The sequence below is a fragment of the Canis lupus genome, chromosome 19, assembly GCF_048164855.1.
Source record: "Canis lupus baileyi chromosome 19, mCanLup2.hap1, whole genome shotgun sequence".
Classification (NCBI taxonomy): domain Eukaryota; kingdom Metazoa; phylum Chordata; class Mammalia; order Carnivora; family Canidae; genus Canis; species Canis lupus.
This window is the reverse complement of record NC_132856.1, coordinates 50,407,682-50,433,341: the sequence shown is the minus strand read 5'-3', so window position 1 is coordinate 50,433,341 and position 25,660 is coordinate 50,407,682.

Here is a 25,660-nt window from a genome sequence, read left to right as displayed (position 1 = left end):
TCTGAATACACAGAGAAGAGATCACTGAAGCCAAAAGAATAAGAATCCAAACCATGAATCATATGAGAATAATTCCGTGTTGGCTTAGGAATGGATTAGACATTATTTTTTTAATCCTCCAGTGGATTTTACATTTCCAAGTTGTGTGCAAACCTGGGGCCCTCCTTTGAGGATATCATAAGTAAAATGAGAAACAATGATCTGTGATGGGTTCTCACTACATGTGACTACATGTTAGAATCACCTGGAAACTTTGAACATGCCAATGCCTGGGCCCCACTTCCACAGTGGGATTTAATAGGGGTATGGATGGCTGGGGCAATGGGGTTTTTACAACCTCCCAGCTGATCCTGATGCATAGCCAAAGTTGGGAGCCACTGACTTAAAGCCATGCTTCTCAAAGTGTGGACCCCACAGAATCCTGGGGAGCTTTTGAGAAATACAGATTCTCAGGTCCCATCACAACCTGCTGAATCAGAAACTCTGGTGAGCCCAATGATATCTGTGCTCTAACAGGTCCTATTAACAGGGGCGATGCAGGGCTGCCAGTGGGATAACTAAAGCCACGTGGACACACCATTACCAGAAACCTTTCCCACTGCAAAGAAATCCAAGCCCCCGCTACGCTGCTCACCTGCTGAGGTCAGTCAGGCACACAGGCCTGACTCGGGACTGGGGACCACCGACACAGATCTAAAGAGAACAGGTCAGCCTATAGGCTGCCCTTGTAGGAACCAACCAAGCTGTAATGTCAGGAAAAGACTGAGAAAGAAAACATGAGAAAGGGTCCACATCCCAGGACTAAAAAACCCAAGGAGCTCTCCAGCACGGTTCTCTTTGATGAAGCCTCCTTTAAAGATTTTTACTTATTTATTCATGAGACACACACAGAGAGAGAGGCAGAGACATAGGAGAGGGAGAAGCAGGCTTCCTGAGGGGAGCCCAATGTGGGACTCGATCCTGGACCCCAGGATCACGACCTGAGTGGAAGGGAGACACTCAACCACTGAGCCACGGGGCGGGGACGGGGGGATGCTGATGAAGCCTCTTTTAAATGGAGCATCCATGTTTTGAGGCAGGAACTGAAGAGTTCCACAACATTCCAGAGGGCTCACCAACAGGCCCAATACATAGGCACCGTGCCAATTTGTCAAGAATCTCAGTCACACATTGCTGAAAAATCTAATTTATTTGCATTCTTCCTTCGGATGTTTCCCCATTCTTGGAGGCATTTGGGGGCAGCTGTGAACATGTAAACAACAGCTTTGAAAGAAGGTCCCAGCCCTTCTCTGGCCCTGAAGGGAAAGGACGGATTTTTGGAAATGGACCCAGCTGAGCTGGAAGATCATTTCTGAGCTGTGTGACTTTGGGAAAGTTTCTTAACCACTCTGGGCTCTAGTTTCCTGATTTTAAAAAGAAGGAAAGGGTAATTAAAGATTCTCACTGAGGGGATCCTTGGGTGGCTAGGGGATCCCTGGGTGGCTCAGCAGTTTGGCGCCTGCCTTTGGCCCAGGGCGTGATCCTGGAGTCCCGGGATCGAGTCCCACATTGGGCTCCTGGCATGGAGCCTGCTTCTCCCTCTGCCTGTGTCTCTGCCTCTCTCTCTCTCTCTCTCTCTCCCTATGTCTATTATAAATAAATAAATAAATAAATAAATAAATAAATAAATAAATAATTTAAAAAAAAGATCCTCACTGAGATTTTCTTCAAGATTAAAAGGTATCAGAATACCTATTACATTGATGGCCATCACGTGTGCTTAATAAATGTTAATAAACAACAAAAGTAAATAGACCCTCCAATTCAAGGCTTTAGCCACCCCTGCTGGCTTTTGACATCATCATCTCTCCAGAAAGCACCATATGAATTATCTTCTCTTTGTCCCCACTAACCTCTTACTATAGTTTAGAGCAGGAGTCAGCAAGCTACATCTCTCAGGCCAAATACGGCCCACTGCTTCTTTCTGTAAATAAAGTTTTATTGGTACACAGGCATTCATTTATACATTTCCTATGGCTGCTTTCACATCCCAAAGGCAGAGTTGAGCCGTTGCTACAGGGACCATATGACCACCTGACTCCCAAAGCTGAAAGCACCCACTATCTGGCCTTTTATATTAGAGGTTAGATTTTCATCTCTTATCCACAAATTCATTCCAGTCTCTTATCCAGCTGCTGTCTAACCTTTACCGGCCACCTACTATGCGCTTAACCCCTGGCGACGCATAATCAAAAGGATAAGGTCTATGCCTTTCTGGAAGTCACAGCTAGGGGCATGGGTGGGAACTTCATTTTATTTGCCTTAGGGCCCCTGTAACACTTTATAATGTGCCAGGCACCATGCTAAGCATTTTGCAAATGTTTAATACTTGTAATAACCCAAAGAAGCAAGTGCTATTCTATTCTGCATTTTATTTTATTTTAAAGATTTTATTTATTTATTTATTTGAGAGGGAGAATGAACAAGAGAAAGAACTCACAAGCAGGGGCAGAGGGAGAGGGAGACTCTCCCGCTGAGCTCGACTCATGGGCTTGATCCCAAGACCCTGGGATCACGACCTGAGCTGAAAGCAGATGCTTAAGCAACTGAGCCACCCAAACACCTACCTGTCTATTCTGCATTTTATAGACAAGGCAAGTGAGGCTGCTAGTGGAGTCACTTGCCCGAGGTCACATAGCACATACAGAACCAGAGTGTGAATCCAGGCATGACAGCTCCAGAGTTGCTAAGCTGCGCAGGCTTCTTATTCAGAATCCCTTGACCTAAGACACAGACTGGAGAGGCTACATGTTACATACTTCCCAGGCTATCCCCAGACCACAGGAGAGAAAGACAGGCTGGCTTTTTCTCCAAGACCCTGTTATCTGAGCCCTGCCATGTCAATGTGCATTCCCAGACTCTCTGCACCAGGATCTCCCTCAGTGCCCAGAGAGCCTATGGCATTTGCCAGGTCACCCAGCTCTAGTGGGATGGGCTAAGACTTGAAGGTCGCTCCTTTTGCCTCCAAATCTGTCCTTTGTATAACATCTGGAGCCCTCCAGAAGAATTTAAAACAGGCAAGAGCAGTCTTCTCGGATGGCAGAGGACCAGATTTGCTTTGTGAGGTGGCATTTTCAGGGAAGGTGGTACTGTTGTTTTAACTGCACTGTCACTGATCTGACTTGTGGCCCTGGGCTCATCCGGAGATCCTAAGACCTGCCCCCTTTCCCTAAGGGACTGTGACAAGTTGAAAATGGTAGAAGGTGGGAAATCATTTCATTTTATTTTATCCCATTTGGCCTCTTTTGAGCGGATTCTAGCAGCAGATTTAGAGGACAGGTTATGTGTGCCACACTCACCTTCAAGATTTTATAGATTTCATTTGGAACCTGTCTTAGACTTAACACAGCCTCATTCAACAGATACCGAGTGTCTTCTACCCACAAAGCATTGTGCTGGGCAATGCCAAAGATTGAAGGATTGATAAGAAAAAGATCTTCCTTCATGGAGTTTGCACCTAAAAGTCAGGGAAAAGCTTAATGATCACACCTCATTCATTCATTCTACTGTGCCAGGTATTTCCAAGTTCATGAATTTACAAGAAAAAGAATTAAGAGCGTGGGCTCTGGACTTGGACAGATCTGGGTTCCAAAGCTGGTTCTGCCCCCACTGTCTTCATCATTTTCCATTTTGTGCTTCAGTGGCCTCTTCTGTGAAATGGGTGCTGGGGTGAGGACCCCCACCCCCCCATGAGCTCATACCTGAAGCTGCTTGGCCCAAGGCTGGGCCCATGGTGATTGTGGGATAAATGAGGACTGGTCTCCGTGTACCCCCTGGGATGTGTACAGTCACTTGTCTGCATGCCTGCCTCCTCCTCCAAGCAGATTCCCCACTGAGTACACCATGCAAGACTTAGAACCAGAGGAGGCCCTGGACAGAGAACTGAAGAGAAAATTATGTTCACTGGCTCGAAGAGACTTGCAGGTCTCCAAGCCAGAGACACAGAGTGATCATCAACATAGATGTTCTAGTTCCCAGGGATGGATTCATTCAACAAACATTGGCACCTTCTAAGCACTGGGGACACTGCAGTGGTCAAGGAAGACAAAAACCCTGCCCTCATGTTGCTGGCAGTCCAACTTAGAAGGAAATACACAATTGCAGGTAATGAACAGAGTGATGTGATCCACAGTGCCAGGGTAGTTGGTTCTGCATGAGGACCTGACATCTGTGCTGAGACTGGAATGCAAGAAGGAGCCAGCCATGCCAAGGGCATTCAAAGGCCCTGAGGTGCAAACATCACATGAAAATGCCAGGGACAGAAGGTAGGCCAATGAGACTTGACCAAAGTGAGAGCAGTCATGGTGGAAGTTCATTCAGAGATGAAATCCATGGGCCCTCTCCTCCCCCTGGCGTGGGGTGTGGGGAGGGAAGCAGTGCAGGCCTGGAGAGCACAGGTGCATAGACGCTATCAAGAGAACCTTGGGGTATTGAAAGGACAGACTTTTGGAGTGATGGAAGCAGGAAAAAAGACAGGTATCATAGTGGGCAAGAAAGTAACTCTGGGGAGATGTTTGTTCACAAGTTGCTTGGATTCTAAAAACTAGTGTGGAAAACCTGATAGATCATAAGGGATGGGGGAGGAGCACCACTGGGGGAGGGGGAGGACACCATGGGGGCGGGATGCTCCCCAGGCCTTCTGTGGCTGGCCACAGCCAAAGCTGCTACTGCTTCAAAGGACAAAAGGAGGGTCTTTCTGCACTAAAAACCAGCCAGCTGCACTGAAAAAGAAACTCCCTGGGACCAGACCTATATTTTTTTAAAATATCAAGTAGGCTAGAATTGTCCAACTGCCTCCCTTAAAAAAGGAGGAAAAAAAGTGCTCCGATTTCCAAGCAGGTCTTTAAAGGTCAGAGTTTGGTTTAATTGTGGTCTAAACAACCTGCTATTCTTTTTTTTTTTTTTTTTAACTCTGTAAACTGAGGCCTCCAAGTGCTTAAAGATTTACCCTCCCTGGGACCAGAGCAAACTTGTATCAAGGCTCACTACCTGCCTGCATTGTTTTAAGCTTAAGTTTGCCATGTCATGAAGAATTAAATTTCATCTTGTAGAAATTCCAGAAACGAACGTGATTATCCCCCATTTTACAGACTAGGAAACTGAGGCACAGAGAAAAGAATGCCCCTCCCCCGGAGTCACAGAGTCAGTGAGGGGCAAAGTTCGGATGTGAACTCGCCCTCTGGCTGCCAGGCCAGGTATTCAACAACACCCCAGCCCAAGGCCAGGTGGGCCGCACACTTGACCCCGGGACCCACCTGAAGTTCTCATCCCTCTGGGAGCCCTGCAAACCCCAAGTTCCCCCCACCCCGCTTCATTTTTTTACAAGCCCTCTGTGCGTGAAAAAAGACATTGCCATGTACGTAATGATGGAATATCGCATGATAAATTGGATTCTCGCTTTGGGGGTGCCTTCCATTTCTCAGAACACTGAGAAGGAAGGATGAGCCAGAGGAGGGGAGACGGGGACGTGGGTACCGGGGAGGCCCGGCTCGGGAGCCACAGCGCCACCTGGTGGTTAGTTGTGGGAGCCTCAGGCGGGCGAGGCGACCTCAGGGGAGAACGGGGTCCCCTGGCCTGGGTATGGGCCTCGCCACCACCTAAGCGGGCTGTTCCAGCCTGGAGACCCAATTAACTCCTACAAATGGCCTATTTTCAGCTTTGCAGGCCAGTGTGTTCCAGATTCGACCCCACCTCTGTGGTACAGGAGTAGCCACGGGACAAGAGGTGCAGAAACCAACCAGGGTGCTTTTCAATAAAACTTTATGCACATTGAATTTTAAATTTCATACAACTTCATATGTCAAGAACTATTACTCTTCTTGTGATTTTTTTTTCAACCACTTAAACATGGGAAAGCTTTTCTTAGCCTGTGGGCCACACAACAGGTGTCTGGCCAGATGCAGGTCCCTTACTGTAGCTTGCTGACCTCTGTTCCTGAAGCTAGAGACCTAGTAAAGAATAAATCCTGCAAAAGTCTCTGCCCTCAGGGAGCTAGTGGAGAGAATACAAATAAGAAACAAGACAGAAAGCCAAATGTATAATACATATGAGTTGGTCATCAGTGCTCATCAGAAAAATAAAGCAAGGCAGAAGGAATAGATATTTACAGAGGCTGAACTTGAAACAGGGCGGTGAGGAAAGGCTCGCTGAGGAGGTGACCTTTAAGTAAAGGCTAGAAGGAGGTAAGGGAGGAACCATATGGGTGTCGGGGAAAAGCATTCCAATCAGAGGGAACAGCCAGTGCAAAGGTCCTGAGACAGGAGTGCCCTGATGTGTTTGAGGAACACTAAGGAGGTCCAGGTGGCTGGAGCAGGGTGAGTAAGGGGGAGAATGGGAAGACGTGAAAGCAGAAAGTGACAAGCAGATCACATGGGACCTTGATAGCCTTAGGGAGGACTTTGGTTTTGACCCAAGTAAGGTATGAGCCACAGAAAATCTAGATCCATCTCAACAACCATTGAGGTCACATGTGGGTTAAACACTGGTCTCTTTAGGGACCAGTGGCATTAGTCACTTTACCAACAGTCCCATGTAATCCTAAATAATCCTAATTTGTCCACTGAAAACCATGGAACTCTTCTCTTGGGCACTGAAGACGAAAGGAAGGGGCCAGGGAGAAGCCAAGAATAAATGAAAAAATTGATTCACTAGAAGAATTGGTGGTGCCTTCTTCCTCCCCTGGCATGTCCCCTCCTCTCAGCTCAGGCTCCGGAGACCGGGACAATTCAGGCTGGTCCTGAATTCAGCCTCGGCTGGTGGCCTGCAGGATGGCTGAGCCTGAGCCCCCATGCCCTAGAAAACACCTGTTCTGGCCTGGGAGTTCAGATCCTGCCCCCATCCCTGACTCAGCCCCCAGATGGCCTCAGTAACCCCCGAGACCTGCTTGCCCATCTGCGTAAGGAGCAAACTCATAGCGATAGTAATAACAGCGCCTGCTGGGGCAGCTCCACGAGCTTGTTGTGTGCACGCGGCTTGTTGTGTGCACACGGGGCACTGAAACACTGGAAAATAATGCCATTCTGCACCATCTATTTATAACCGTGGTGATGAGGAAGAAATGAGTTAATGTATAGAGAGGGCTTGGCGCCGCGCCCTGCAGATAGTAAGTGCTCCATAAATATTGGTTATGATCACTATCATCACAGCATAATAAGTATAATTCGAAGCTCTCCTTGCAGTTTGCTTGGCTCTCCTCTCCCCGCCCTGCGTTCTCCCACCCTGGCCCTCTGTTTTCTGACAGTGACAGTGGTGATGACTCAGAACCACGGACCCAGGTCCCCCGTCTCACGGTGGGAGCCTGTTAGGAAGAAACGCAGAGTCCCAGGCCCCACGAGCCTTGCTGGATGGGGATGTGCATCTCAGGAGGCCCTGCAGGGGTTTGCTGGCACAGGATGAGAACTAACCTGGAGATCCTCCTCCCTGAGGAGGCCCTGGGTGGGTGGGGGCAGTCCCCCCACTTCCCTAGAGCACAGCCCTTTGGCAGGCAGGCGCTCTTCCTGCTGGTCACCATTTATTTCATGTTGGGTTTTCCTGCTGGGTGGAAAGTGTCATTGCCACGAGAGTTGACTGTTGACTTATGAGCCCCCAAGGCCCCCACGTGGAGCTGGACACAGAGAGGGTGTCCTAAATATTGGTAAAAGAAAGAAGTAGAGGGGAAGACAGAGGGAGGGGAGGAGGGAAGGGGCGGAAGGTAAAGTAAGAAAAAAATATGCAGGAGAGAGTGGCGGGAAAGTAAGAACACTTCCCCCGCCCCACAATTCGGGGTGCAAGAACCTCCAAAGCAGGTTGGGGCACCTCAGGGAGTACATTTGGGGAAGTGCAAAAGCAAATACTCCACCTTCCCACCCTGTTATTGCTTCATCTAAAACAAGGACAAGCATTGAGCTTCTCTGGCTGAACTGCATCCACCGAGCTAGTTGGCAGCAGCCCTGACTCGTTCTCATCCGGTGTGTTCCTTCAACGGATATTTACTGAGCACCCACTGGCTACTAGCCTGGGTCTCCGATGCTGGGGACATGGCATTGAATGAAACAGACAAGCATCCCTGCCAGGAACATTCCAGTGGGCAAGACAGACAGGCAAGGAGATTAATAAGCAGAGTGATATACCCGGCTCTGCACAGCCCCGTGTAAATGGGTTGATGGATTGGGATAAGGGCTGGCAACAGGGACATGTAGCCATAAAAGATCTCTGCCTGGAAAGCAAGGGTCAAGGAAAATAGTAACCAGGACAGAAAGGAGCAGTGAGAAATGGCAGAGCTGAGACTCAGTCCCTTCCTGGCACCAGGACTCCATAGGTCCCAGGATGAAGCAGAAAAGGTGGTGATGTCCTCCAATCCCTATCAGGAGTTGTGGCCAAAAAACATTCAAAATTCTCATGAAGACATCTTGAGATGTGGAGTCGCAATCACTCTGGTCCGCTTCACCTCGGTGGAGACTTCTCCTGAGTGGGATTCCCATAGACAGGCAGAGCTGCATGGTTAACAGGATGTGCAGAAATAAAGTTTCCAAACTGATGATTCAGAGCAACGCATATTACACAGGACAACTGATCCGGCCTCCTCTGTGAGCCAATGGGATGGTAAAAAGGGTGGACAGGGAGAAAACACTGTTACAGACTACTGAAGACTTACAGAATCACCACAGGATCCAGCAACACACCCAGAAGAGTTGAAAGCAGGGTCCAGAAAATACCTTTATACACCTATGTTCACGGGAGCGTTATTCACAATCACCAGAAGGTGGAAGCAACCTAAGAGTTTCCCTCAACAGACGAATGGATCTACACGATGTGGTGCCTCCAGGCACTGGAATATTATTCAGCCCTAAAAAGGAAGGAAATTCTCATATCTGCCAACACGAGTTAATCTTGAGGACATTATGCTAAAAGAGCAAAAGGAGGGACACCTGGGTGGCTCAATGGTTGAACATCTGCCTTCAACTTAGGGCGTGATCTCGGGGTCCTGGAATCAAGTCCCATATCAGGCTCCCCTCAGGGACCCTGCTTCTCCCTCTGCCCGTGTCTCTGCCTGTGTCTCTGTGTCTCTCATGAATAAATAAATAAAATCTTTTAAAAAATAAGTGAAAGAGCAAAAAGACAAATGCTATAGGATTTCACTTATGTGGGGTCCCTTGGGTAGCCAGATTGATAGTCAGAAAGTAGATGGCGGGTGCCAGGGGCTGGTTTGTGGGGAATTAGTGTTTCATGTGGACAGAGTTTCAGTTTTGCAAAGTTCAAAGAGTTCTGAAGATGGGCGGTGCTGAGGCTGCCCAGCCATATGAATTGAATGGGCTTAATGCTGCCCAACTGGACTCACAAGTGGTTAAAAGAGTAAATTCTACATTATGTATATTTTTTAAAAGATATAATGACCAAATGCAACATAGAGAGCTTCCCGATTCAAAGAAATCAGCTGTAAAAAGACAAGTGGAGATACCTGAATGTGGAGCGGAAGTTAGATGATAATTTTAAAAACCATTGTTAGTTCTGCCAATGTGATACGAGTACGAAAATGTCTGTGTGGTTTAGAGATGTTGTCTAAAGCTTGTAAAATCATACAAGGTTGGGGAGTTGCTGTAAAATAGCTCGGAAAATAAGAAAGACAAAAAAGGATGGATGATGTAAGTCTGGCAAAATTCCGATAATTATTAAATTTGGGTGATGTGTATGTGGGGGACTCGCTGTTCTCTCTACTTAGTATATTTGAACATTTTCAGAGGAAAGAGCTCTTACAAACACAGGATTCAAAAAAGTGAAAGTAAACTTCAAAAGCATGAGAGTAAACTGTTTTGTACATTAAATTAAAAAAATAAAACCACTTAAAAATATGTATCCCACGGGTGCCTCAGCCTTTTGACATTTCTATTTTATGTATATTATTGTATAGGGCATATAATAAATATAGCAGAATACTTATATAATTGACAAATAAATAAAAATATCTATGTTACGGTGTGCTTAAGGTGTGTTTGTTTTACTGGCAGGGGTAGGAGTTCAGAAGTTTGGAGCTCATGGCTATAAAGACTGAGAATCTTCATATGGTCCTAGAAAGCAACAGGAATGGGAGACTGAGGCACAAGTTGGGCATTCAAGAAGGTTCTGGGGGATCCCTGGGTGGCTCAGCAGTTGAGCATCTGCTTTTGGCTCAGGGTGTGATCCTGGAGACCCAGGATCAAGTCCCACATGGGGCTCCCTGCACGGAGTCTGCTTCTCCCTCTGGCTGTATCTCTGCGTCTCTCTCTCTCTCTCTCTCTCTCTCTCTCTCTGTGTGTGTGTGTCTCTCTGAATGAATAAATAAAATCTTTTTTTTTTTTTTTAAAAAGAAGGTTCTGGTGGAATTGACATGGTAACCAATGTCTCCTGATGCTGAATACCCTCCCCTGCTTCTCTTTCTCCAGGATATGGCTGGCTTTCTTTCTAAGTTATTTGAAAGTAAATTTCCACCATTTCCTGCTGTAGAAACTCTTTGGCCAAAGGGTTGATTAAGAGCTTGAGTTTTGGAGGCTGACAGCCCAGGATTTGAACCCCAGGTCTGCCACTGCCTAGCTGGGAGGCCCGGGGCCAATTACTTCACTTCTCCCAGCCTCTCCTTTCTCATCCGTGAAATGGGGATAATGTAGAATCTACCACGCGGCAGAGCGGGACTAGGCAACAAGATCATAATAAAGCGTTTATCAGTCAGGAGGTGCTCAGTAAGCATTAGCTGCCTTTATTATTATAAATTATAATGATCATTTTCTTTGGGCTGTCAAGACTTTTTTTTTACTTCTTTAATTCACTAACACTTTCCCTTACCCTAAAATCTCTTTTCAGTGGTCTGCAGAAATAACTCGTTTTAACCCCTTAAAGAAGCCTCACTGCCTCTGAGAGAACTAATCAAATTTCTTTTCAAAAGGAAAATAAAGGAAAACAGGAGACTGGAAATAAACAGACTCAAGATGGAAGGGAGAGGACAGAGTAAGCAAGTCCTAGAGAGGGGATATTAGAAGATCGGTGTTTGGCATCGCAGCTGCAGACATTGGGTGGATGCCAGTTATTTATGGAAGGATGGATGGACAGATAGGCAGAGGGAAGGATGGATGAGTGGGCGAGTGGATGGATAGGAATATGGACAGGTGGATGGATGGATGGATGGATGGATGGATGGATGGATGGATGGACAGATAGAAGGATGGGTGGGTGGGTGGCTAGATAGGTGGATGGGGAGGAGAAAATCAGAAGGAACACTGGAAATAGGAATAAGGCTTGATCACATTGCCTTTCTACATGATGCCTCAATATGCCACCAGATGTCAGCCTAACCTCAGGAAACCACCTCAGAGGCCAAATAAGCACCCCTTTCGGTGAGTTTTCATTGCACTCTATATTTACACATCCCTCAGCAGCACACCCCGAATCCAACTGGCATTTATAACCCAGCTCTTCCTCCCAGCAGACAGAAACCCCAAGGAAGCCTAGTGGAGAAGGCTGTGCGGTGCTGGAGACCATGTTGCTCAATTCCCAGAGGTCAGACGGAGCCTGGAGAGGGTGGGAGAGGGGAATCTCAGGGTCCCCAGGAGTGATTAGCATCCAGGCCAGGCGCTGCTCCAGTCGCCCTGAAATTTGAAATCAGAATCCCACCTTCTTGATGTCTGTTCAGGAATCCACCCCAGCTCTGAGCCTTTGCCAGAGAAGGTCTTGAGAAAAAGAAAAAGATAAAAAGCACCAGTTTTCCCTCTGAACCTGGGACTGAAACACACACACACACACACACACACACACACACACACACACATCAGCCTAGAAAGAGCGATTTCACGGTGAGGGTATGAGTCCAGGGAGGCCACTTGCCCAAGATCGCAGGAACAGAGCCGGCTCAAAGCCCACCCTTCCTCCCCAAGGCGACTCTCAGGAGGAGACCCACTTGCGGGGTCCCTGGCAAAGCCCCCAGACCCAGGACAGAGCTCCCAGACCCAGCACATTCCCCCAGCCCCCCCCCCACCTGCAGTACAAACTTTATGGCCAGCCCTCCTGCCCCCGAAAACAGCATTTCTCAGCCCGATTCAGAAATGCCTCCCATCCGAGGGGACAGCCACAGACCCGGGCGCAGGCAGGATCCTCCGCGGACCAAACCCTTTGCTGCCGCACCCCGGGCTGCGCGGGGGCCCACGCGGGCTCAGGGCAGGGACCGATCCGCAGGCAAGGGAGGGAGGTGTCGGCAGCCCGCCCCGCTCCAGGGGTGCGCTCCAGTCCCTGGGGCGTCCCGGCCCGTCCGCCCCGCGTACTCACTCCCATTCCTTCCTCCTGGCCTGGGGGGTGCTGTGGACTTTGTGCGCCTGGTGGGCCAAGATGACATCCCGGTGGTCCACCACGCCGCCGCGCCGCTTCAGCGGGGGGGCCTGGCAGCCGCCGCTCATCCGGGGGGCCCGCGCGTCCTGCGGGGCGCTGGCGGGGCGCCCCGAGCCGCAGTCGTGCAGGGCGTCATAGCTGCGCGGAGAGAACATGGGGTCCGGGACCCGGGAGGCCTTCCACATCCATGGGCCTCGCTCAGAACTCGCAGGGTCTTCGGCCTCCAGCACAGCGCGCGGCTAGAGGAGAGAGCAGAGAGCGGGCGGAGGGTGAGCGCCGGGCCGGGAGGGAGGGCGCCCGGGACGGGGACGGCCACTCCCGCGGCCCCCGGGCCGGCCAGCGGGGTTTAGCATCTCCCTGGCAACTGCGGCCGGGAAGCGGCTCCTCGGGAGCTGCCCGGCAACCGCCGCTCCCTGATGGAGGGACGCACCCCGGAGGGCGCGACGCTGGATGCGCTCAGCGCCTCAGTGTTCCTGCTCTGCGCAATGGGTCATCGGGAGACCGCCCGCTCACTCTCCTCCGGTCCCTGAGTCCTGTGGGCTCCACAGGGCGACTCAGAAAACTGAAATCCACGTGGGACGTGGCCATCTGTCCAGTGAGCCTGCTCTCCGCCACCTGGCTGGGTTTTGGGGAAAAGGGACACTCACACATGTAGGGGATGGAGACTCAGTACCGGATAGCGCTCCGAGGAACTCAGGCTCCCGGGCTCTTGCGCTCCATTTTCATTTACTTATTCACTCAACAAACACTAGGTGAGCAGCCACTGTGTAAGAGCCCTTGCTGGGAGCTGGGGACACAGCCCAGAATGAGACAAATCTCCTCCTGTCGTGGAACAGACGTTCTACCGGGGAAACAGATGTATGATGAATATAATAAGCATACTATAGAGATCAGAGGCTAAAAGTGTGGTGGAAGTTAATCTGGAAAGGTGTATTTGTTTGCTGGAGCCATAATAGAGTACCACAGACTGGGTGGCTCAAGGCACAGAAATTTATTTCCCCACAATTCTGGAGGCTTTCAAGTCCAAGATCAAGGTGGTGGCAGGATTGATTTCTTTTGAGCCCTCTCTCTCTGGCTTGTACACGGCTTTCTTTATCCTGTGCCTCCACAAGATCTTCCCTCTGTGCATGTCTGTGTCTTAATCTCTTCTTACAAGGACACCAGTCATACTGGACTAGAGCCCACCTGTATGACCTAATTTTATTTTAATTACTTCTCTAAAGGTCCTGTCTCCAAATACGGTCACATTCTGAGGTACTGGGGGTTAGCGTTTCAATATATGAAAGGGGGGGGACACAATTGAATCCATAATAAAGGGCGACAGGAATTGTTGGGTGGGCTAGTTATTGTATTAAATAGGGGGTCAGAGAGGCACCAGGGTGGCTCAGTCGGTTAACATCTGCCTTCAGCTTGGGTCATGATCTCAGGATCCTGGGGTCCGAGCCCCACATCGGGTTCCCTGCACAGTGGGACGCATGCTTCTCCCTCTGCCTCTCCCCACACTCGTGCTCTCTTTCTCTCTCTCTCAAACAAATAAATGAATAATCTTTTTAAAAAATAAATAATCTTTTTATTTTTTTAAAAAATATTTACTTATTTTTATTTATGATAGACACAGAGAGAGAGAGAGAGGCAGAGACACAGGAGGAGGGAGAAGCAGGCTCCATGCCGAGAGCCCGATGCGGAACTCGATCCCAGGACTCCAGGATCGCGCCCTGGAACAAAGGCAGGCGCCAAATCGCTGAGCCACCCAGGGATCCCTAAAAATAAATAATCTTTTAAAATAAACAAGTAGGGGTCAGAAATGGCCTCACTGAGAGAATGACATGTGAACGAGCAGAGGTTCTAAGGAGGTGATGCAGGAGTCATGTGGGTATCTGAGGGAAGAATGTTCTAGGCAGAGAGAAGAGCAGGTGCAAAGGTTCTGAGGCAGGGCTGTGTGTGACTTGCTCAAGGAACAATGCAGAAGTCTTAACAGCTGTGAGTGATTGAGGAAACAGTAGAGGAGATGAGGGTAGGGAGGTGATGAGGCACAGCTTATGAGACTTTGAGGACCATGGAGATGAGTCTACTTGTTTCCTCCTGGACTGAGCTAGTCCATGGCTTTCAGAATGCACACCTCACTCAACAGCATATTTTCAATCTCAAACTTATTTTCCCCACCTGGAAAGTCCCCACCACTAGCCTCTCTGCATCTGTCCGAGAAAAGCAAACCCACTGGAAGGCTAGCATGGATGAAATAGGGTTAAGAGGCTGAATCTCACGTACGTACAAATGCTGTATAAGTCACCTCAACACCTAGAGGTGTTGGAGATGGGTTCAGGCCACCTCTGGATTGCAAATAAATAAACAAACAAACAAACAAACAAACAGGTGTGGGAATGGAAGCTTATCTCCCCCCAAACCCCATTTCCTCTCGCCCTGCTAGAAGCATCCAAAGAGCTCTCCCAGCCCCTCCTAAGCAGATCAATTCACGTTCAGTTTAAAGACAACAGTTACTCTCTGGTCTTTTCCAAATCTCTTAACTGATGGAGTTTAATAAATCTACCCATCATGATGCCTTTAAGCTTCAATCCCTGGTCATGAAATCTTACTCTAAAACATCTACAATCGTGCATTTACAAAGCCTTCCCTTTGCATTGAAAAAAAAATCTGTTGTTCCTTTTATAAGCACCCACACACGGAAGGCATTTTCCTTTCCATTTTACAGAAATAAAGCTGAGGACAGAAGGTGAGTTCTAGTGCCTTGCTACTGGGCTCCATTCCTGCCTGCAGGAGTCGCCCCTCTCCGCCAAAAAAAAAAAATATATATATATATATATATATATATATATATATATATATATATATATAATCTGCGTCAGTATTTAAAAAAAAAAAAAGAATCCTGCTTACAGACTGGATGTCCTGTATAGTATCTATCACTTAGCTAAAACCCTAGAGACCAGGCACAGTTGGAAGCACCTTAATGGAAAAAATTCTCCACACCCACAGAAGGTGTATTTGGATCCAGGAAGGTGGGAGGAGGATCAGGAAAGACGAAACCTAAAGCATACACCCCAGGTGACATCTTCGGAGACATCCACCTGCTTGTCCCACAGCCCCAAGACAGGAAGCTCCATTCCCCACCCCTCCCTACAGCACATGCTCTGGGTCACCTCACTTCCCACCCTGTGGATTTCCTGGTTTACTCTGATGCCCAAACCACAGAGTAGTCACTCCTGGCCTCCACTCCGTGCATCAGATGCATCATTGGGTCCCAACCACTCACTCACCTCCAAAATATATCCTGAATCCGATCACTTCTAACCACTGCATGCCCCTCCCCCACCACAAGGCTCACCTGGACTCTCACAGCTGCCTCTCCAGGGTCAGTGGGCTTCCCTGCTCCCACTGCCAACTCCCACCATGCCCTTTGCTGTGGAGTCGGTGGGTCTTTCTGAAAGTCTGCAGTCAACAGTTCCACAGTTACAGGAATAAAAGCCACACCCTATTGTCCCCTCTCCCTGACCTCATCCCTTTCTCTTCTCCTCTTTGCCCTCTTAGCTCCAGACTCAAGGGCCTCCTCACAATTTCTGGTCTCTGCTGAGCTCACTCCACCTCCACACCTGCTGTTCCTGCTTCCTAGAATGCTGTTCCCCTCATCTTTGATAGGCCAGCTCCCTTTCATCATGCAGGGCTATGGGCAGGTGCAGGCGCTCCCCATCACATCCTCCAATGCGGGCTTCCTCATGAGGCTGGTCACTCTCTGGGACTGGTGCTCATCATGTGCAGCCTCGGATAACATATGCCTCCCCCAGAGGAAGTCAGCGCCACGTGGGCAAGGATCTTGATCTGTCTCATTGCTGTTGGGTCCCTGTCACCTTAAATATTTCTTGCTTGAATGAATGAATAAACTCAGGAACGGGTCTACCCAAGAAAACATCAGCAAGCACCTTGCAATGGCCTGGGGTCCCGGACTTCTCCTAAGTAAGGAAGGGATGAAGGATGGTGGGAAAGAAGATGCCAGGTCCTACCCCAGCACACGATCAGCTCACCGTGTGGTCCTCAGCAAATTACTGAACCCTCCACGTCTGTTTCCTCCTGCACAACGTGGAGGTGGTGATAAGCACCACAGAGAGCCATCGTGAGCGATCAGTGAGCTAACCTGTGGGAAGGCAGCATCCTGAGCACAGCACTGGGCCAGGAAAGTGCTTGGTCAACACTGGGTCTCATGTTGATATTGTGGCAGGCAGGCAGAGCCTGGCAGCAGTGGGGATGGGGGACAGCTGCTCTAGCAACACCATCCCGTGTGCTCTGCAGAGCGCTTCCAACGGAGCCCCAGCTGTCCCATGTGTACACATGAGAAACAAACACATCCCCAGCCAACAGGCTCTTCCCAGCCAGGTGTCCGTCCCTGGCACCTGCTGGGCCCCATGACCAGGTGTGCTGTTCCGTCTCTCTGTTTGCCCAACCACAGCACAGAAGAAATGGCAAAGCATGTGGGGTTTGCTTCCCCCAGAAGCAGCCAGGTTCCATGAACAGACGGTGCAAAGAGAAGACAATGGGGAAAAGCAAATAGAAGAAAATAAGCCGCATGAAGCCTGAGGCCACAGAGAGCCATATTGTTAATGTGGTAAGAATAGAATTTTACAAAGCACCCAGGTATCGCTGTATCCACAGCTTTCCTGAATCCAAATTGAAGCCACACCTGAGATGGGGGACTGACCCCTTACTGCCATGCCTGGACCAGCCTGGGTTTCCATGGCAACCAGATGGTGCCTGGAGATGCCGTGATTAATATAGGCTGGTACTGGAGCTCTGAGAAAGGTGTAGGGAGGGAGAGGACTGCAGGGAAGTCTGGGGGCCTTCTGTGACCCCCTGCATGTGGACAGGGACATTTATACAGCTGTCCTGGGCACCGGGCTTCACCACCTATGAACGAAATAAGGGCTAATAATTACTGGTAAAGCAGGGATCCCTGGGTGGCGCAGCGGTTTGGCGCCTGCCTTTGGCCCAGGGCGCGATCCTGGAGACCCGGGATCGAATCCCACATCGGGCTCCCGGTGCATGGAGCCTGCTTCTCCCTCTGCCTGTGTCTCTGCCTCTCTCTCTCTCACTGTGTGCCTATCATAAAATAAAAATAATAAAAAAAAAATTACTGGTAAAGCAGGTTTATCTCCACTGAAAATTAGTAAAAGTATGGCAACAAAGCAAAAAAGCAAAAAGAAAACATTGAAAACATTCTCTAGAACTTCGCAGGCTCATCATACACACTGGAAAGACACATGATGCTCCTAGAGAGAGAGGGCATGGGAACTCAAAAATGCCTCGAGGTCCTTCATTCAGGAAATAAAAGTAAAGCCAGGTAGGGGCCAGAATGTAACCCTACAAGACTTGAATTTATTCACTGGTGTGGGTGTATGTCTTCCTCTACCCACCCCCTCCCCACTGGGAAGAAAATTGAAAAGGTTAAAACAGCAGTTCGACTCCTGACTGTATATCGCTACCAAAAGTCATGTTCATAAAGATCCAACTAGAAGCAACCCAAAGGTCCATCAACAAGAAAATGGGAAACAAACTGTGAAATATCCATATCAGGGAATACTACGCAGCAATGAAAAAGAATGCGCAGGGCACCTGCATGGCTCAGTTGGTTAAGTGTCTGCCTTCAGCTCAGGTCATGATTCCAGGGTTCTGGGATTGAGCCCCAAGTTGGGCTCAAAAACAGGCAAAATGATTCTACAGTAATGAGAATCAGAAGAATGCTGTTGACCTTCAGTTGAGGAGCTGCTGATTGGGATGGAACACAAGGGAGCTTACTGGTGAGATTTCCAGATAAAATACAGGATGCCTAGTTGCATGGGATATACTTACCTTAAAAAGCTACTCACTGTTTATCTGAAATTCAATTTTAACAGGTGTTCCCTATATTTTTTAATTTTCTTAACCTGGCAACCCACTGGGGGGATGGAAGTTCCTTGACTCTTGACCTGGGTGATGGTGAGGACATTGTATATATGTGTGTGTGAAAATTCATTTGAGCACTGCGTGTTTTTTACAGCATATAAAATATTTTTAAAGTTGAAATAATTATAGGAAATTCATTCAGAAGGATTAGACCTGCCTTACCTATCGACAACTAAGTTTTGAGTTGGGCAGGAAAAGAGCCACACATCAGGTCTCTCCACCTAAACACAAGTCCCAGAGGAGGTGGGAAATCTACTCCCTCGTGTTACAGATAAGACTGTAGTTGAGTGAGATGCAGTGGCTCATGGCTCACCCAAGTTCCCAGAGCATGGAGGAGACAAGCCAGGGATATGAATCCAAGTTTCTTGGGACTCCCAAGATCTCTCTCTGAGGTCCAACCCAGAGTCCGGCACTGAGCTATTTTCTTGCAAGGGCCACTTCTCCTGAAACATAAGCAATCTGTGGGAGTTGGTATTGTCCCCCATGATCTTGAGGCATGGTATGGAGGAAGAGAGCCATCTGCTGGCCAGGAACACCCTCCCAGGATTGTGCATACTTAACTTGCCATCCATTTGGAGGCCTGTCTGTCATAGCAGCACGCTGTATCTGCTGAGTCACCTTGGGCTGCCATCACAAATCAGAGATTGAGTGGCTTAAGCAACAGAAATTTATTTTCTCATGGTTCTAGAAGATGGAAGTCTAAGACCAGCATGGTCAGTTTCTGGTGAGAACTCTCTTCCTGGCTTGCAGATGGTCACTTTCTTGCTGCGTCCTCACACGGAAGAGACAGCAAGAGCAAGCCCTCCAGTGTCTCCTCGTATAAGGACACTAATCCCATCATAAGAGCCCCACCCTGGTGACCGCATCTAACTCCCAAAGGCTAATCTCCAAAAGCCATCATACTGGGGGTTAGGGCTTCAACATATGAATCTGGGGGACACAACTCAGTCCACAGTTGTAGTAACTAATACATTACTTGACAGAAGCAACATCGGTTCCATTTAACGAATGCTTTCCTTGTGTTTTGGAAGCTTTGAATTCAAGTGGAATACACACAAGTGTGCAGTCCTGTCAAGAACACCAAAGTGTTCATTAAAAAGAGACTTAAGAGGGGCACCTGGGTGACTCAGTTGGTTAAGTGTCCAACTGTTGATATTGGCTCAAGTCATGATCTCAGTGTCCTGGGATCGAGCCCTAGGTTGGGGCTCCACACTCAGTGGGGAGTTGGCTTGAGATTGTATCTCTCCCTCTCCCTCTGCCCTCCCCCCTCTCATTCTCTCTCTCTCTCAAATAAATAAATAAATCTTTTTTAAAAAGAGAGATAAGCACCTGAGTGGTTCAGTTAGGTAAGCATTAGCCTTCAGCTCAGGTCATGATCCAGGGTTCTGGGATCAAGCTTCATGTCGGGCTCCCAGTTCAGCGGGGAGCCTGCTTCTTCCTCTCCCTCTGCCCTTCACGCTGGCATGTGCACTCCATCTCTCAAATAAATAAATAAAATATTTTTTAAAAAGAGGGAGAAAAAATAAATAAATAAAAAATAAAAAGAGGGAGAGCTAAGAAATAACATCTCCACATGAAATCACTCCCGCCACATCTCTCTTGTTCTTTCTCAGCCTTTACTTTCTTCTGCTTGTTTGAAGCTCTCCCAGGCAGTTTTGCTCCTTCCTGTCTTGTCTGTGTGCTTAAACCTTGGTCAATAAAGCATCTTAATCTCGCCCTGGACAAAGATGGGTTGCTAAGACTCATGGAAATGGTATCCCCTCCAGAGTTCTAGGCCAACGAGTGTGAAATTCAGCAGACCGTGGCTTCTAACAGCCAGGATGACGATAATCCAAATGTCATTTTTAACCGACCTTCAAACGCATTTGTCACCTTCCGGATGATGTTTTATTTGGCTGATAGTAAAAGTGATTTCCGAGCCCTGAACAAACAATCTCCAGAGCAGGTAGCCAGGTATGGGGCGAGTGTCAAGGCTCTGCCCCAGAAGTAAAAACTTACAAGAGGGAGGAACAAAAGCAAAAATCAATAAATGGGACGGCGTCAAACTAAAAAGCTTCAGTTCGGCAAAGGAAACCATCAGCAAAATGAAAAGGCAACTTACTGAGTGGAAGAAAATGTCTGCAAATTGTAGACCTGATAAAAAGTCAGCATTCAAAATCTAAAAAAAAAAAAAAAAAAAAAACAAAAAAAACAAAAAAAAAAAAATCTACAAAGAACTCGTACAACTCAGTATCCAGAACAAAAAAAAACAATGAATGGGCAGAGGAACTAAATAGCCATTTTCCAAAGAAGACCTCCAAATGGCCATCAAGTACGTAAACAGGTGCCAAACGTCACTAATCATCAGGGAAATGCAAATCAAAACCACACTGAGATATTCACACCTATTAGGATGGTTATTATCAAAAGGACAGGAATGACAAGTGCTGGCCAGGGTGTAAGGAAAAGGCAGCTCTCTGCACTGTTGGTGGGAGTGAGAATTGGTAACAAGCAAACAAATCCAAATGTCCACCCACAGATAAATGGATAAACAAAACGTGGTATATACGGACAATGAACTATCATTCAGCCCTTAAAAAAGGAGATTTGGGACACCTGGTGGCTCAGTGGTTGAATGTCTGCCTTTGGCTCAGGTCCTGATCCTGGCTTCCCGGGATCGAGTCCCACATCGGGCTCCTTGCAGGGCACCTGCTTCTCCTTCTGCCTACGTCTCTGTGTGTCTCTCATGAATAAATAAAATAAATTAAATTAAAATTTTAAAAAGGGAAGAGATTCTTTTTTTTTCTTTTTAAGTAATCTCTATACCAATGTGGGACTCGAACCTACAAGTACAAAAGTCCCATGCTCACCAACTGAGCCAGCCAGGTGCCCCCAAAAGGAAGGAGATTCTCACACCTTCTACAACACACGTGAAGCTTGAGGACTTCATGTTGAGTGAAATAAGCCGGTCACAAAAGGACAAATCCTGTCTGGTTCCGTTTGCATGAGGTCTGTAGAGGAGTCAAATGCATAGAGGCAGAAAGTAGGATGGTGGGACCCAGGGGCTGAGCTAGGGAGGAAGTTGGGGATGGTGAGTCTATGTTTCATGGGGACAGAGTTTCAGTTTGAGATGAGAAAGTTCTGGAGACGGATGGTGGGGATGCTTGCACGACAGCGTGAGTGTACTTAATGCCACTGAAAAATGGGCTAAAATGGTAAATTTTATAGTATGCGTAATCGCTAAAAATTTCTAAATGTGTAAAAAGAAAATCAAAGAGGTGATCCAAAAACACCCACACATCTTAATGAAGATACTTACATATTCCCAGTGGCCCCAGTGTATCAGTCTTGCCTCCCCTCCTGACACCCACTTATTGAGGATATGCTAAGCCCAGATGAATACAAAGGCTACCCAATTCAGGCAGTGGGGACCCATCCCACACCCCACATTGGCACAGAGATGCAAAGAGCAAGGTGACATGAAAACTAAAGCCAGGGCAAGCAAGAACTCTCATTGCTTGGGGCAAAACTCCAGAATTGCCCCAAATACAGGAGAACAGAGCAGAATAAAATGCCAGGCCAGATGGCAGAGGACGAAGGCTAGGCTGAGACCAGCCCGCCAACACGGCCCTGAGCACGGCTGCAAAGTTCCATCCCCTGGTGAGAAGACGCCACCACGCAGCTGCTGTCGTTTTCACCTGCTTTCTCCCTCACTGATCACAGCACCGCCAAGACACTGGGATCCCTGGATTTCAGGAGCAGCCCCAGGACATTGGCTGGGAGTGAGGAGGGAGAGAGGAATGGAGACCCCTGGTGCAGGCCGCTGGGCAGGATCCATGTGAGCCACTGAATCTCATGCTGAATTCTTTTTTCCAGCTTCATTCAGATCATTCCTTCATGATCCTCCCATCATTCTTTCATTCACTTATTCACTCACACAGCAGTATTTATTGAGCACCTACTGTGTACCCAGCACTGTTCTAGATGCTGGAAACCCAGCAGTGAACAAAAGAGACTCAAGTCCCTGTCCTCATGGAACTGACACTCCAGTGGGGGAGACAGACAAGAAAAAGATAAACAAGTAAAATATGCAGAATGTCAAAAGGAAAAAAGAAACCAGGAAAGGAGAAAGGAAGGGGGAGTGCTATGTCATTTAGAGAAGGTGGCCAGAAGAGGCCCCAGGGAGGAAGAAGCATTTGAGTAAAGACCTGAAAGAGGTGAGGAGGAAGTCATGAGGGTGCTGGGTGGAGAAAAGCATTCCAGGCAGAAGGAAGAACCGATGCAAAAGCCATGTGGCCGCAGCATGCCTGATGTGTTCAAGGAACAGCAAGGAAGTCTGTGTGGCTGGAGTGGAGTGAGTGAGGATGAATGGAAGGGGGTGACGACAGGGAAGTGATGGGGACAAAGAGTGCAGGGCCCTGTGGACCATCCAAAGGACTTCAGCTTTGCCGAATGAGATTGGGAGCCATGCAGGGTTCTAAGCAGAGAAGGGAGATGCCCAGACTCGGGTGTTCACAGGGACCCTCTAGTCATTGAATTTGCAAGAAATTCAAAATGTAGTGGAATTCATCGCCCCAACCACCGTGGGGTCCCCCCTTCCCTTCTTTCACCCCACATTCTACTCATCATCAAGGCTAGTGATTCCACCTTGTACTTCCTCTCCCACTAGCCATGGTCCAGGCCCTCCATTGCCCACTCATTCTCTCTCTCTCTCTCTCTCTCTCTCTCTCTCACCCTTCTTTTCCCCTACAAACTTGCTTGAATCTATCTGTGCTGGAAGGTTTAAAAATAAAAAGGACAGGAGCACCTGGGTGGCTCAGTCTGTTAAGCGTCTGCCTTCTGCTTGGGTTGTGATCCCAGGGTCCTGGAATAGAGCTCACCTTCCAGCTCCCTGCTCAGGTGGGGAGCCTGATTCTTCCTCTCCCTGTGCCCCCATGCTGGCTCTCTCTCTCTCTCTCTCTCTCTCTCTCTCTCTCTCTTTCAAATAAATAAATAAAAGATACTTAAAAAAATAAAAGTAAGAACGGACAGACTGTCGGGGGTGGGGGAGGGATTTCTCCTAGGGGAAAGTGTTCCTATACTGTTGCTTCTCGAACTAAACCATCCTGCATCTGCTCTCTGCAATGTGCTCAGGCAGGGGTAGGTGGGTACTTTTGCCTACTCTCCGCATCTTTGGATTTTTTTCCCTCACTCAATATGTGTATTTGACCTCTCAAGGGAAGAGTTTCACTGTCCCCATCACTCATCCTGCCCCTTTGGCCAGTAATTAGCTGTGTGTGGTATCAACATGTTAATATGTGATGATAGTAATTCATTATGACAGTGATTATTAGTGCTGATGTGCTTTCTTCGCTCAACAAATATTTATTGAAAGCCAACTGGGTGCCACTGTGATTCAGCCATTGTGTGTCTTGGGATCTTAAAATTCTCAAGAAATTGTCTAGAAACTGTCTCCCCTAAGGCTGAAAGAAATTTTAGCCATGGTTCTTGCTGGAGAGAAATAACTAGATACAAAAGTTGGAGCCACATTAAAAAAAGGTGAGTAGCCCTCACATCCAGTCTTAAAAAAAATGTTTGAAGACCAAGCCCCCCTACACTTTGTTCTTGGTGACTAAGAATCAACGTGCAAATTAGTAGATCCAGTGATACGGTTCTGTTACTTCCATCTAACCTGCATAATTTAGGACAGGGATAGGTGGATCATGTGATAGGGAAGAGGGAAATGAGAGCTACAAAAAGAAGAAGAAGAAGAAGAAGAAGAAGAAGAAGAAGAAGAAGAAGAAGGAGGAGGAGGAGGAGGAGGAGGAGGAGGAGGAGGAGGAGGAGGAGAAGAAAGAAGAAGAAGAAGAAGAAGAAGAAGAAGAAGAAGAAGAAGAAGAAGAAGAAGAAGAGAAAGAAGGCAGACCAAAGACTACCCATTGTATAATTCCATTTACTTTTTAAAAATATCTTATTTTTAAGTAATCTCTACATTCAATGTGGGGCTCAAACTCACAACCCCAAGATGAAGAGTCATATGCTCCACCAACGGAGCCAGCCAGGGGCCCCTGTACGATCCCATTTATATGAAGTATGGGAGCATTGGGAGACCCACAGAAACAGAACACAGATTGGCAGTTGCCAGGGATGGGAGGCAGAGTGACTGCTTCATTAGTAGGGAACTTCCCTTTAGGGTGATGGAAATATTCTGGAACTAGACAGAGGAGATGGTAGCACAACATTGTGAATGTACTAAATACCATTAAAGTACACACTTTAAGGGGCACCTGGCTGGATCAGCTGGTGGAGCCTGCGACTCTTGATCTCAAGGTTGTGAGTTCGAGACCCATGTTGGGCGTAAAGCTGATTTAAAAAAATAAATCTTCCCAAAAAAGTATGCACTTTAAAATGGTTAAAATGGTAAATTGTGCATTATGTGTATTTTATAATTTAAAAAGAAAATTAGAAATTGAACCTACCCCCTCACTCTGGAGAGTAATTTTAAAAGTAGCCAATTTATCAAAAGTCTAATGTCCTTGTCCTTTCCTTTAAAGCTCAGTGTAACTATACCCAGTGACATACCATTTTCATAAAATACTGTAACTTTTTTTATTTAAAAAAAAAAACAGAAACAAATCTTAAAAGAAAGTCAGTGAGTTTAAAAAGAAAAAAATTGCTTATTAAAAAAGTAGCTAAGGGAGCAACTGGGTGCTCAATCTGTTGAACATCTGCCTTTGGCTCAGGTCATGATCTCAGCACCCTGGGATCATCAAGCCAACCTCAGGCTCCCCGCTGAGCAAGGAGGCAGCTTCTCTATCTCCTCCCTGCTGCTCCTAGGCTGCCCAGGATGTGTTCAAATGCAGATTCTAACCCAGCAGAGCTGGATGGCACCTGAGACTTTGCATTCCTAGAAGGTGCTGCTGGCCCAAGGTCTGCAATTTGAGGAAAAGGTCTGGGGACTCTGATGAGTGCCTAAGTCAGTCAGCCTCCTCTGCCAGACAGGCTTGGCCTTGCCAGAGGGGGTAAAACAAGAGCCAGTTGCTTGTCACAATGAAGACAGAGAGGATTGAAAGATCCTAGAATAGAATCTCCCCTCACTTGCCTCAGGTCATTAGGGCCCTCTGGTCCTGTAAGCTAACATTTCAAAAAGAATAGTAAAATAAATAAGTAAAACCCTCTGCCGGAGTTTTTGATGCCTCAGAGCTGAACCGGGCATTACTTTGCAGGTCATTTTTGCAACACTTTGTTCAATGTCAAATCCACCCTCCCTCTCTGGACCCCAGGTCCTGATCTTTCTGTTTATTTATTGGGGTGGGGGCAGAGAGAACCTCAGACACACAATAGCATGGAGTTAAATCCCTCTTACTAAACCCCTCCAAGAGGAAAG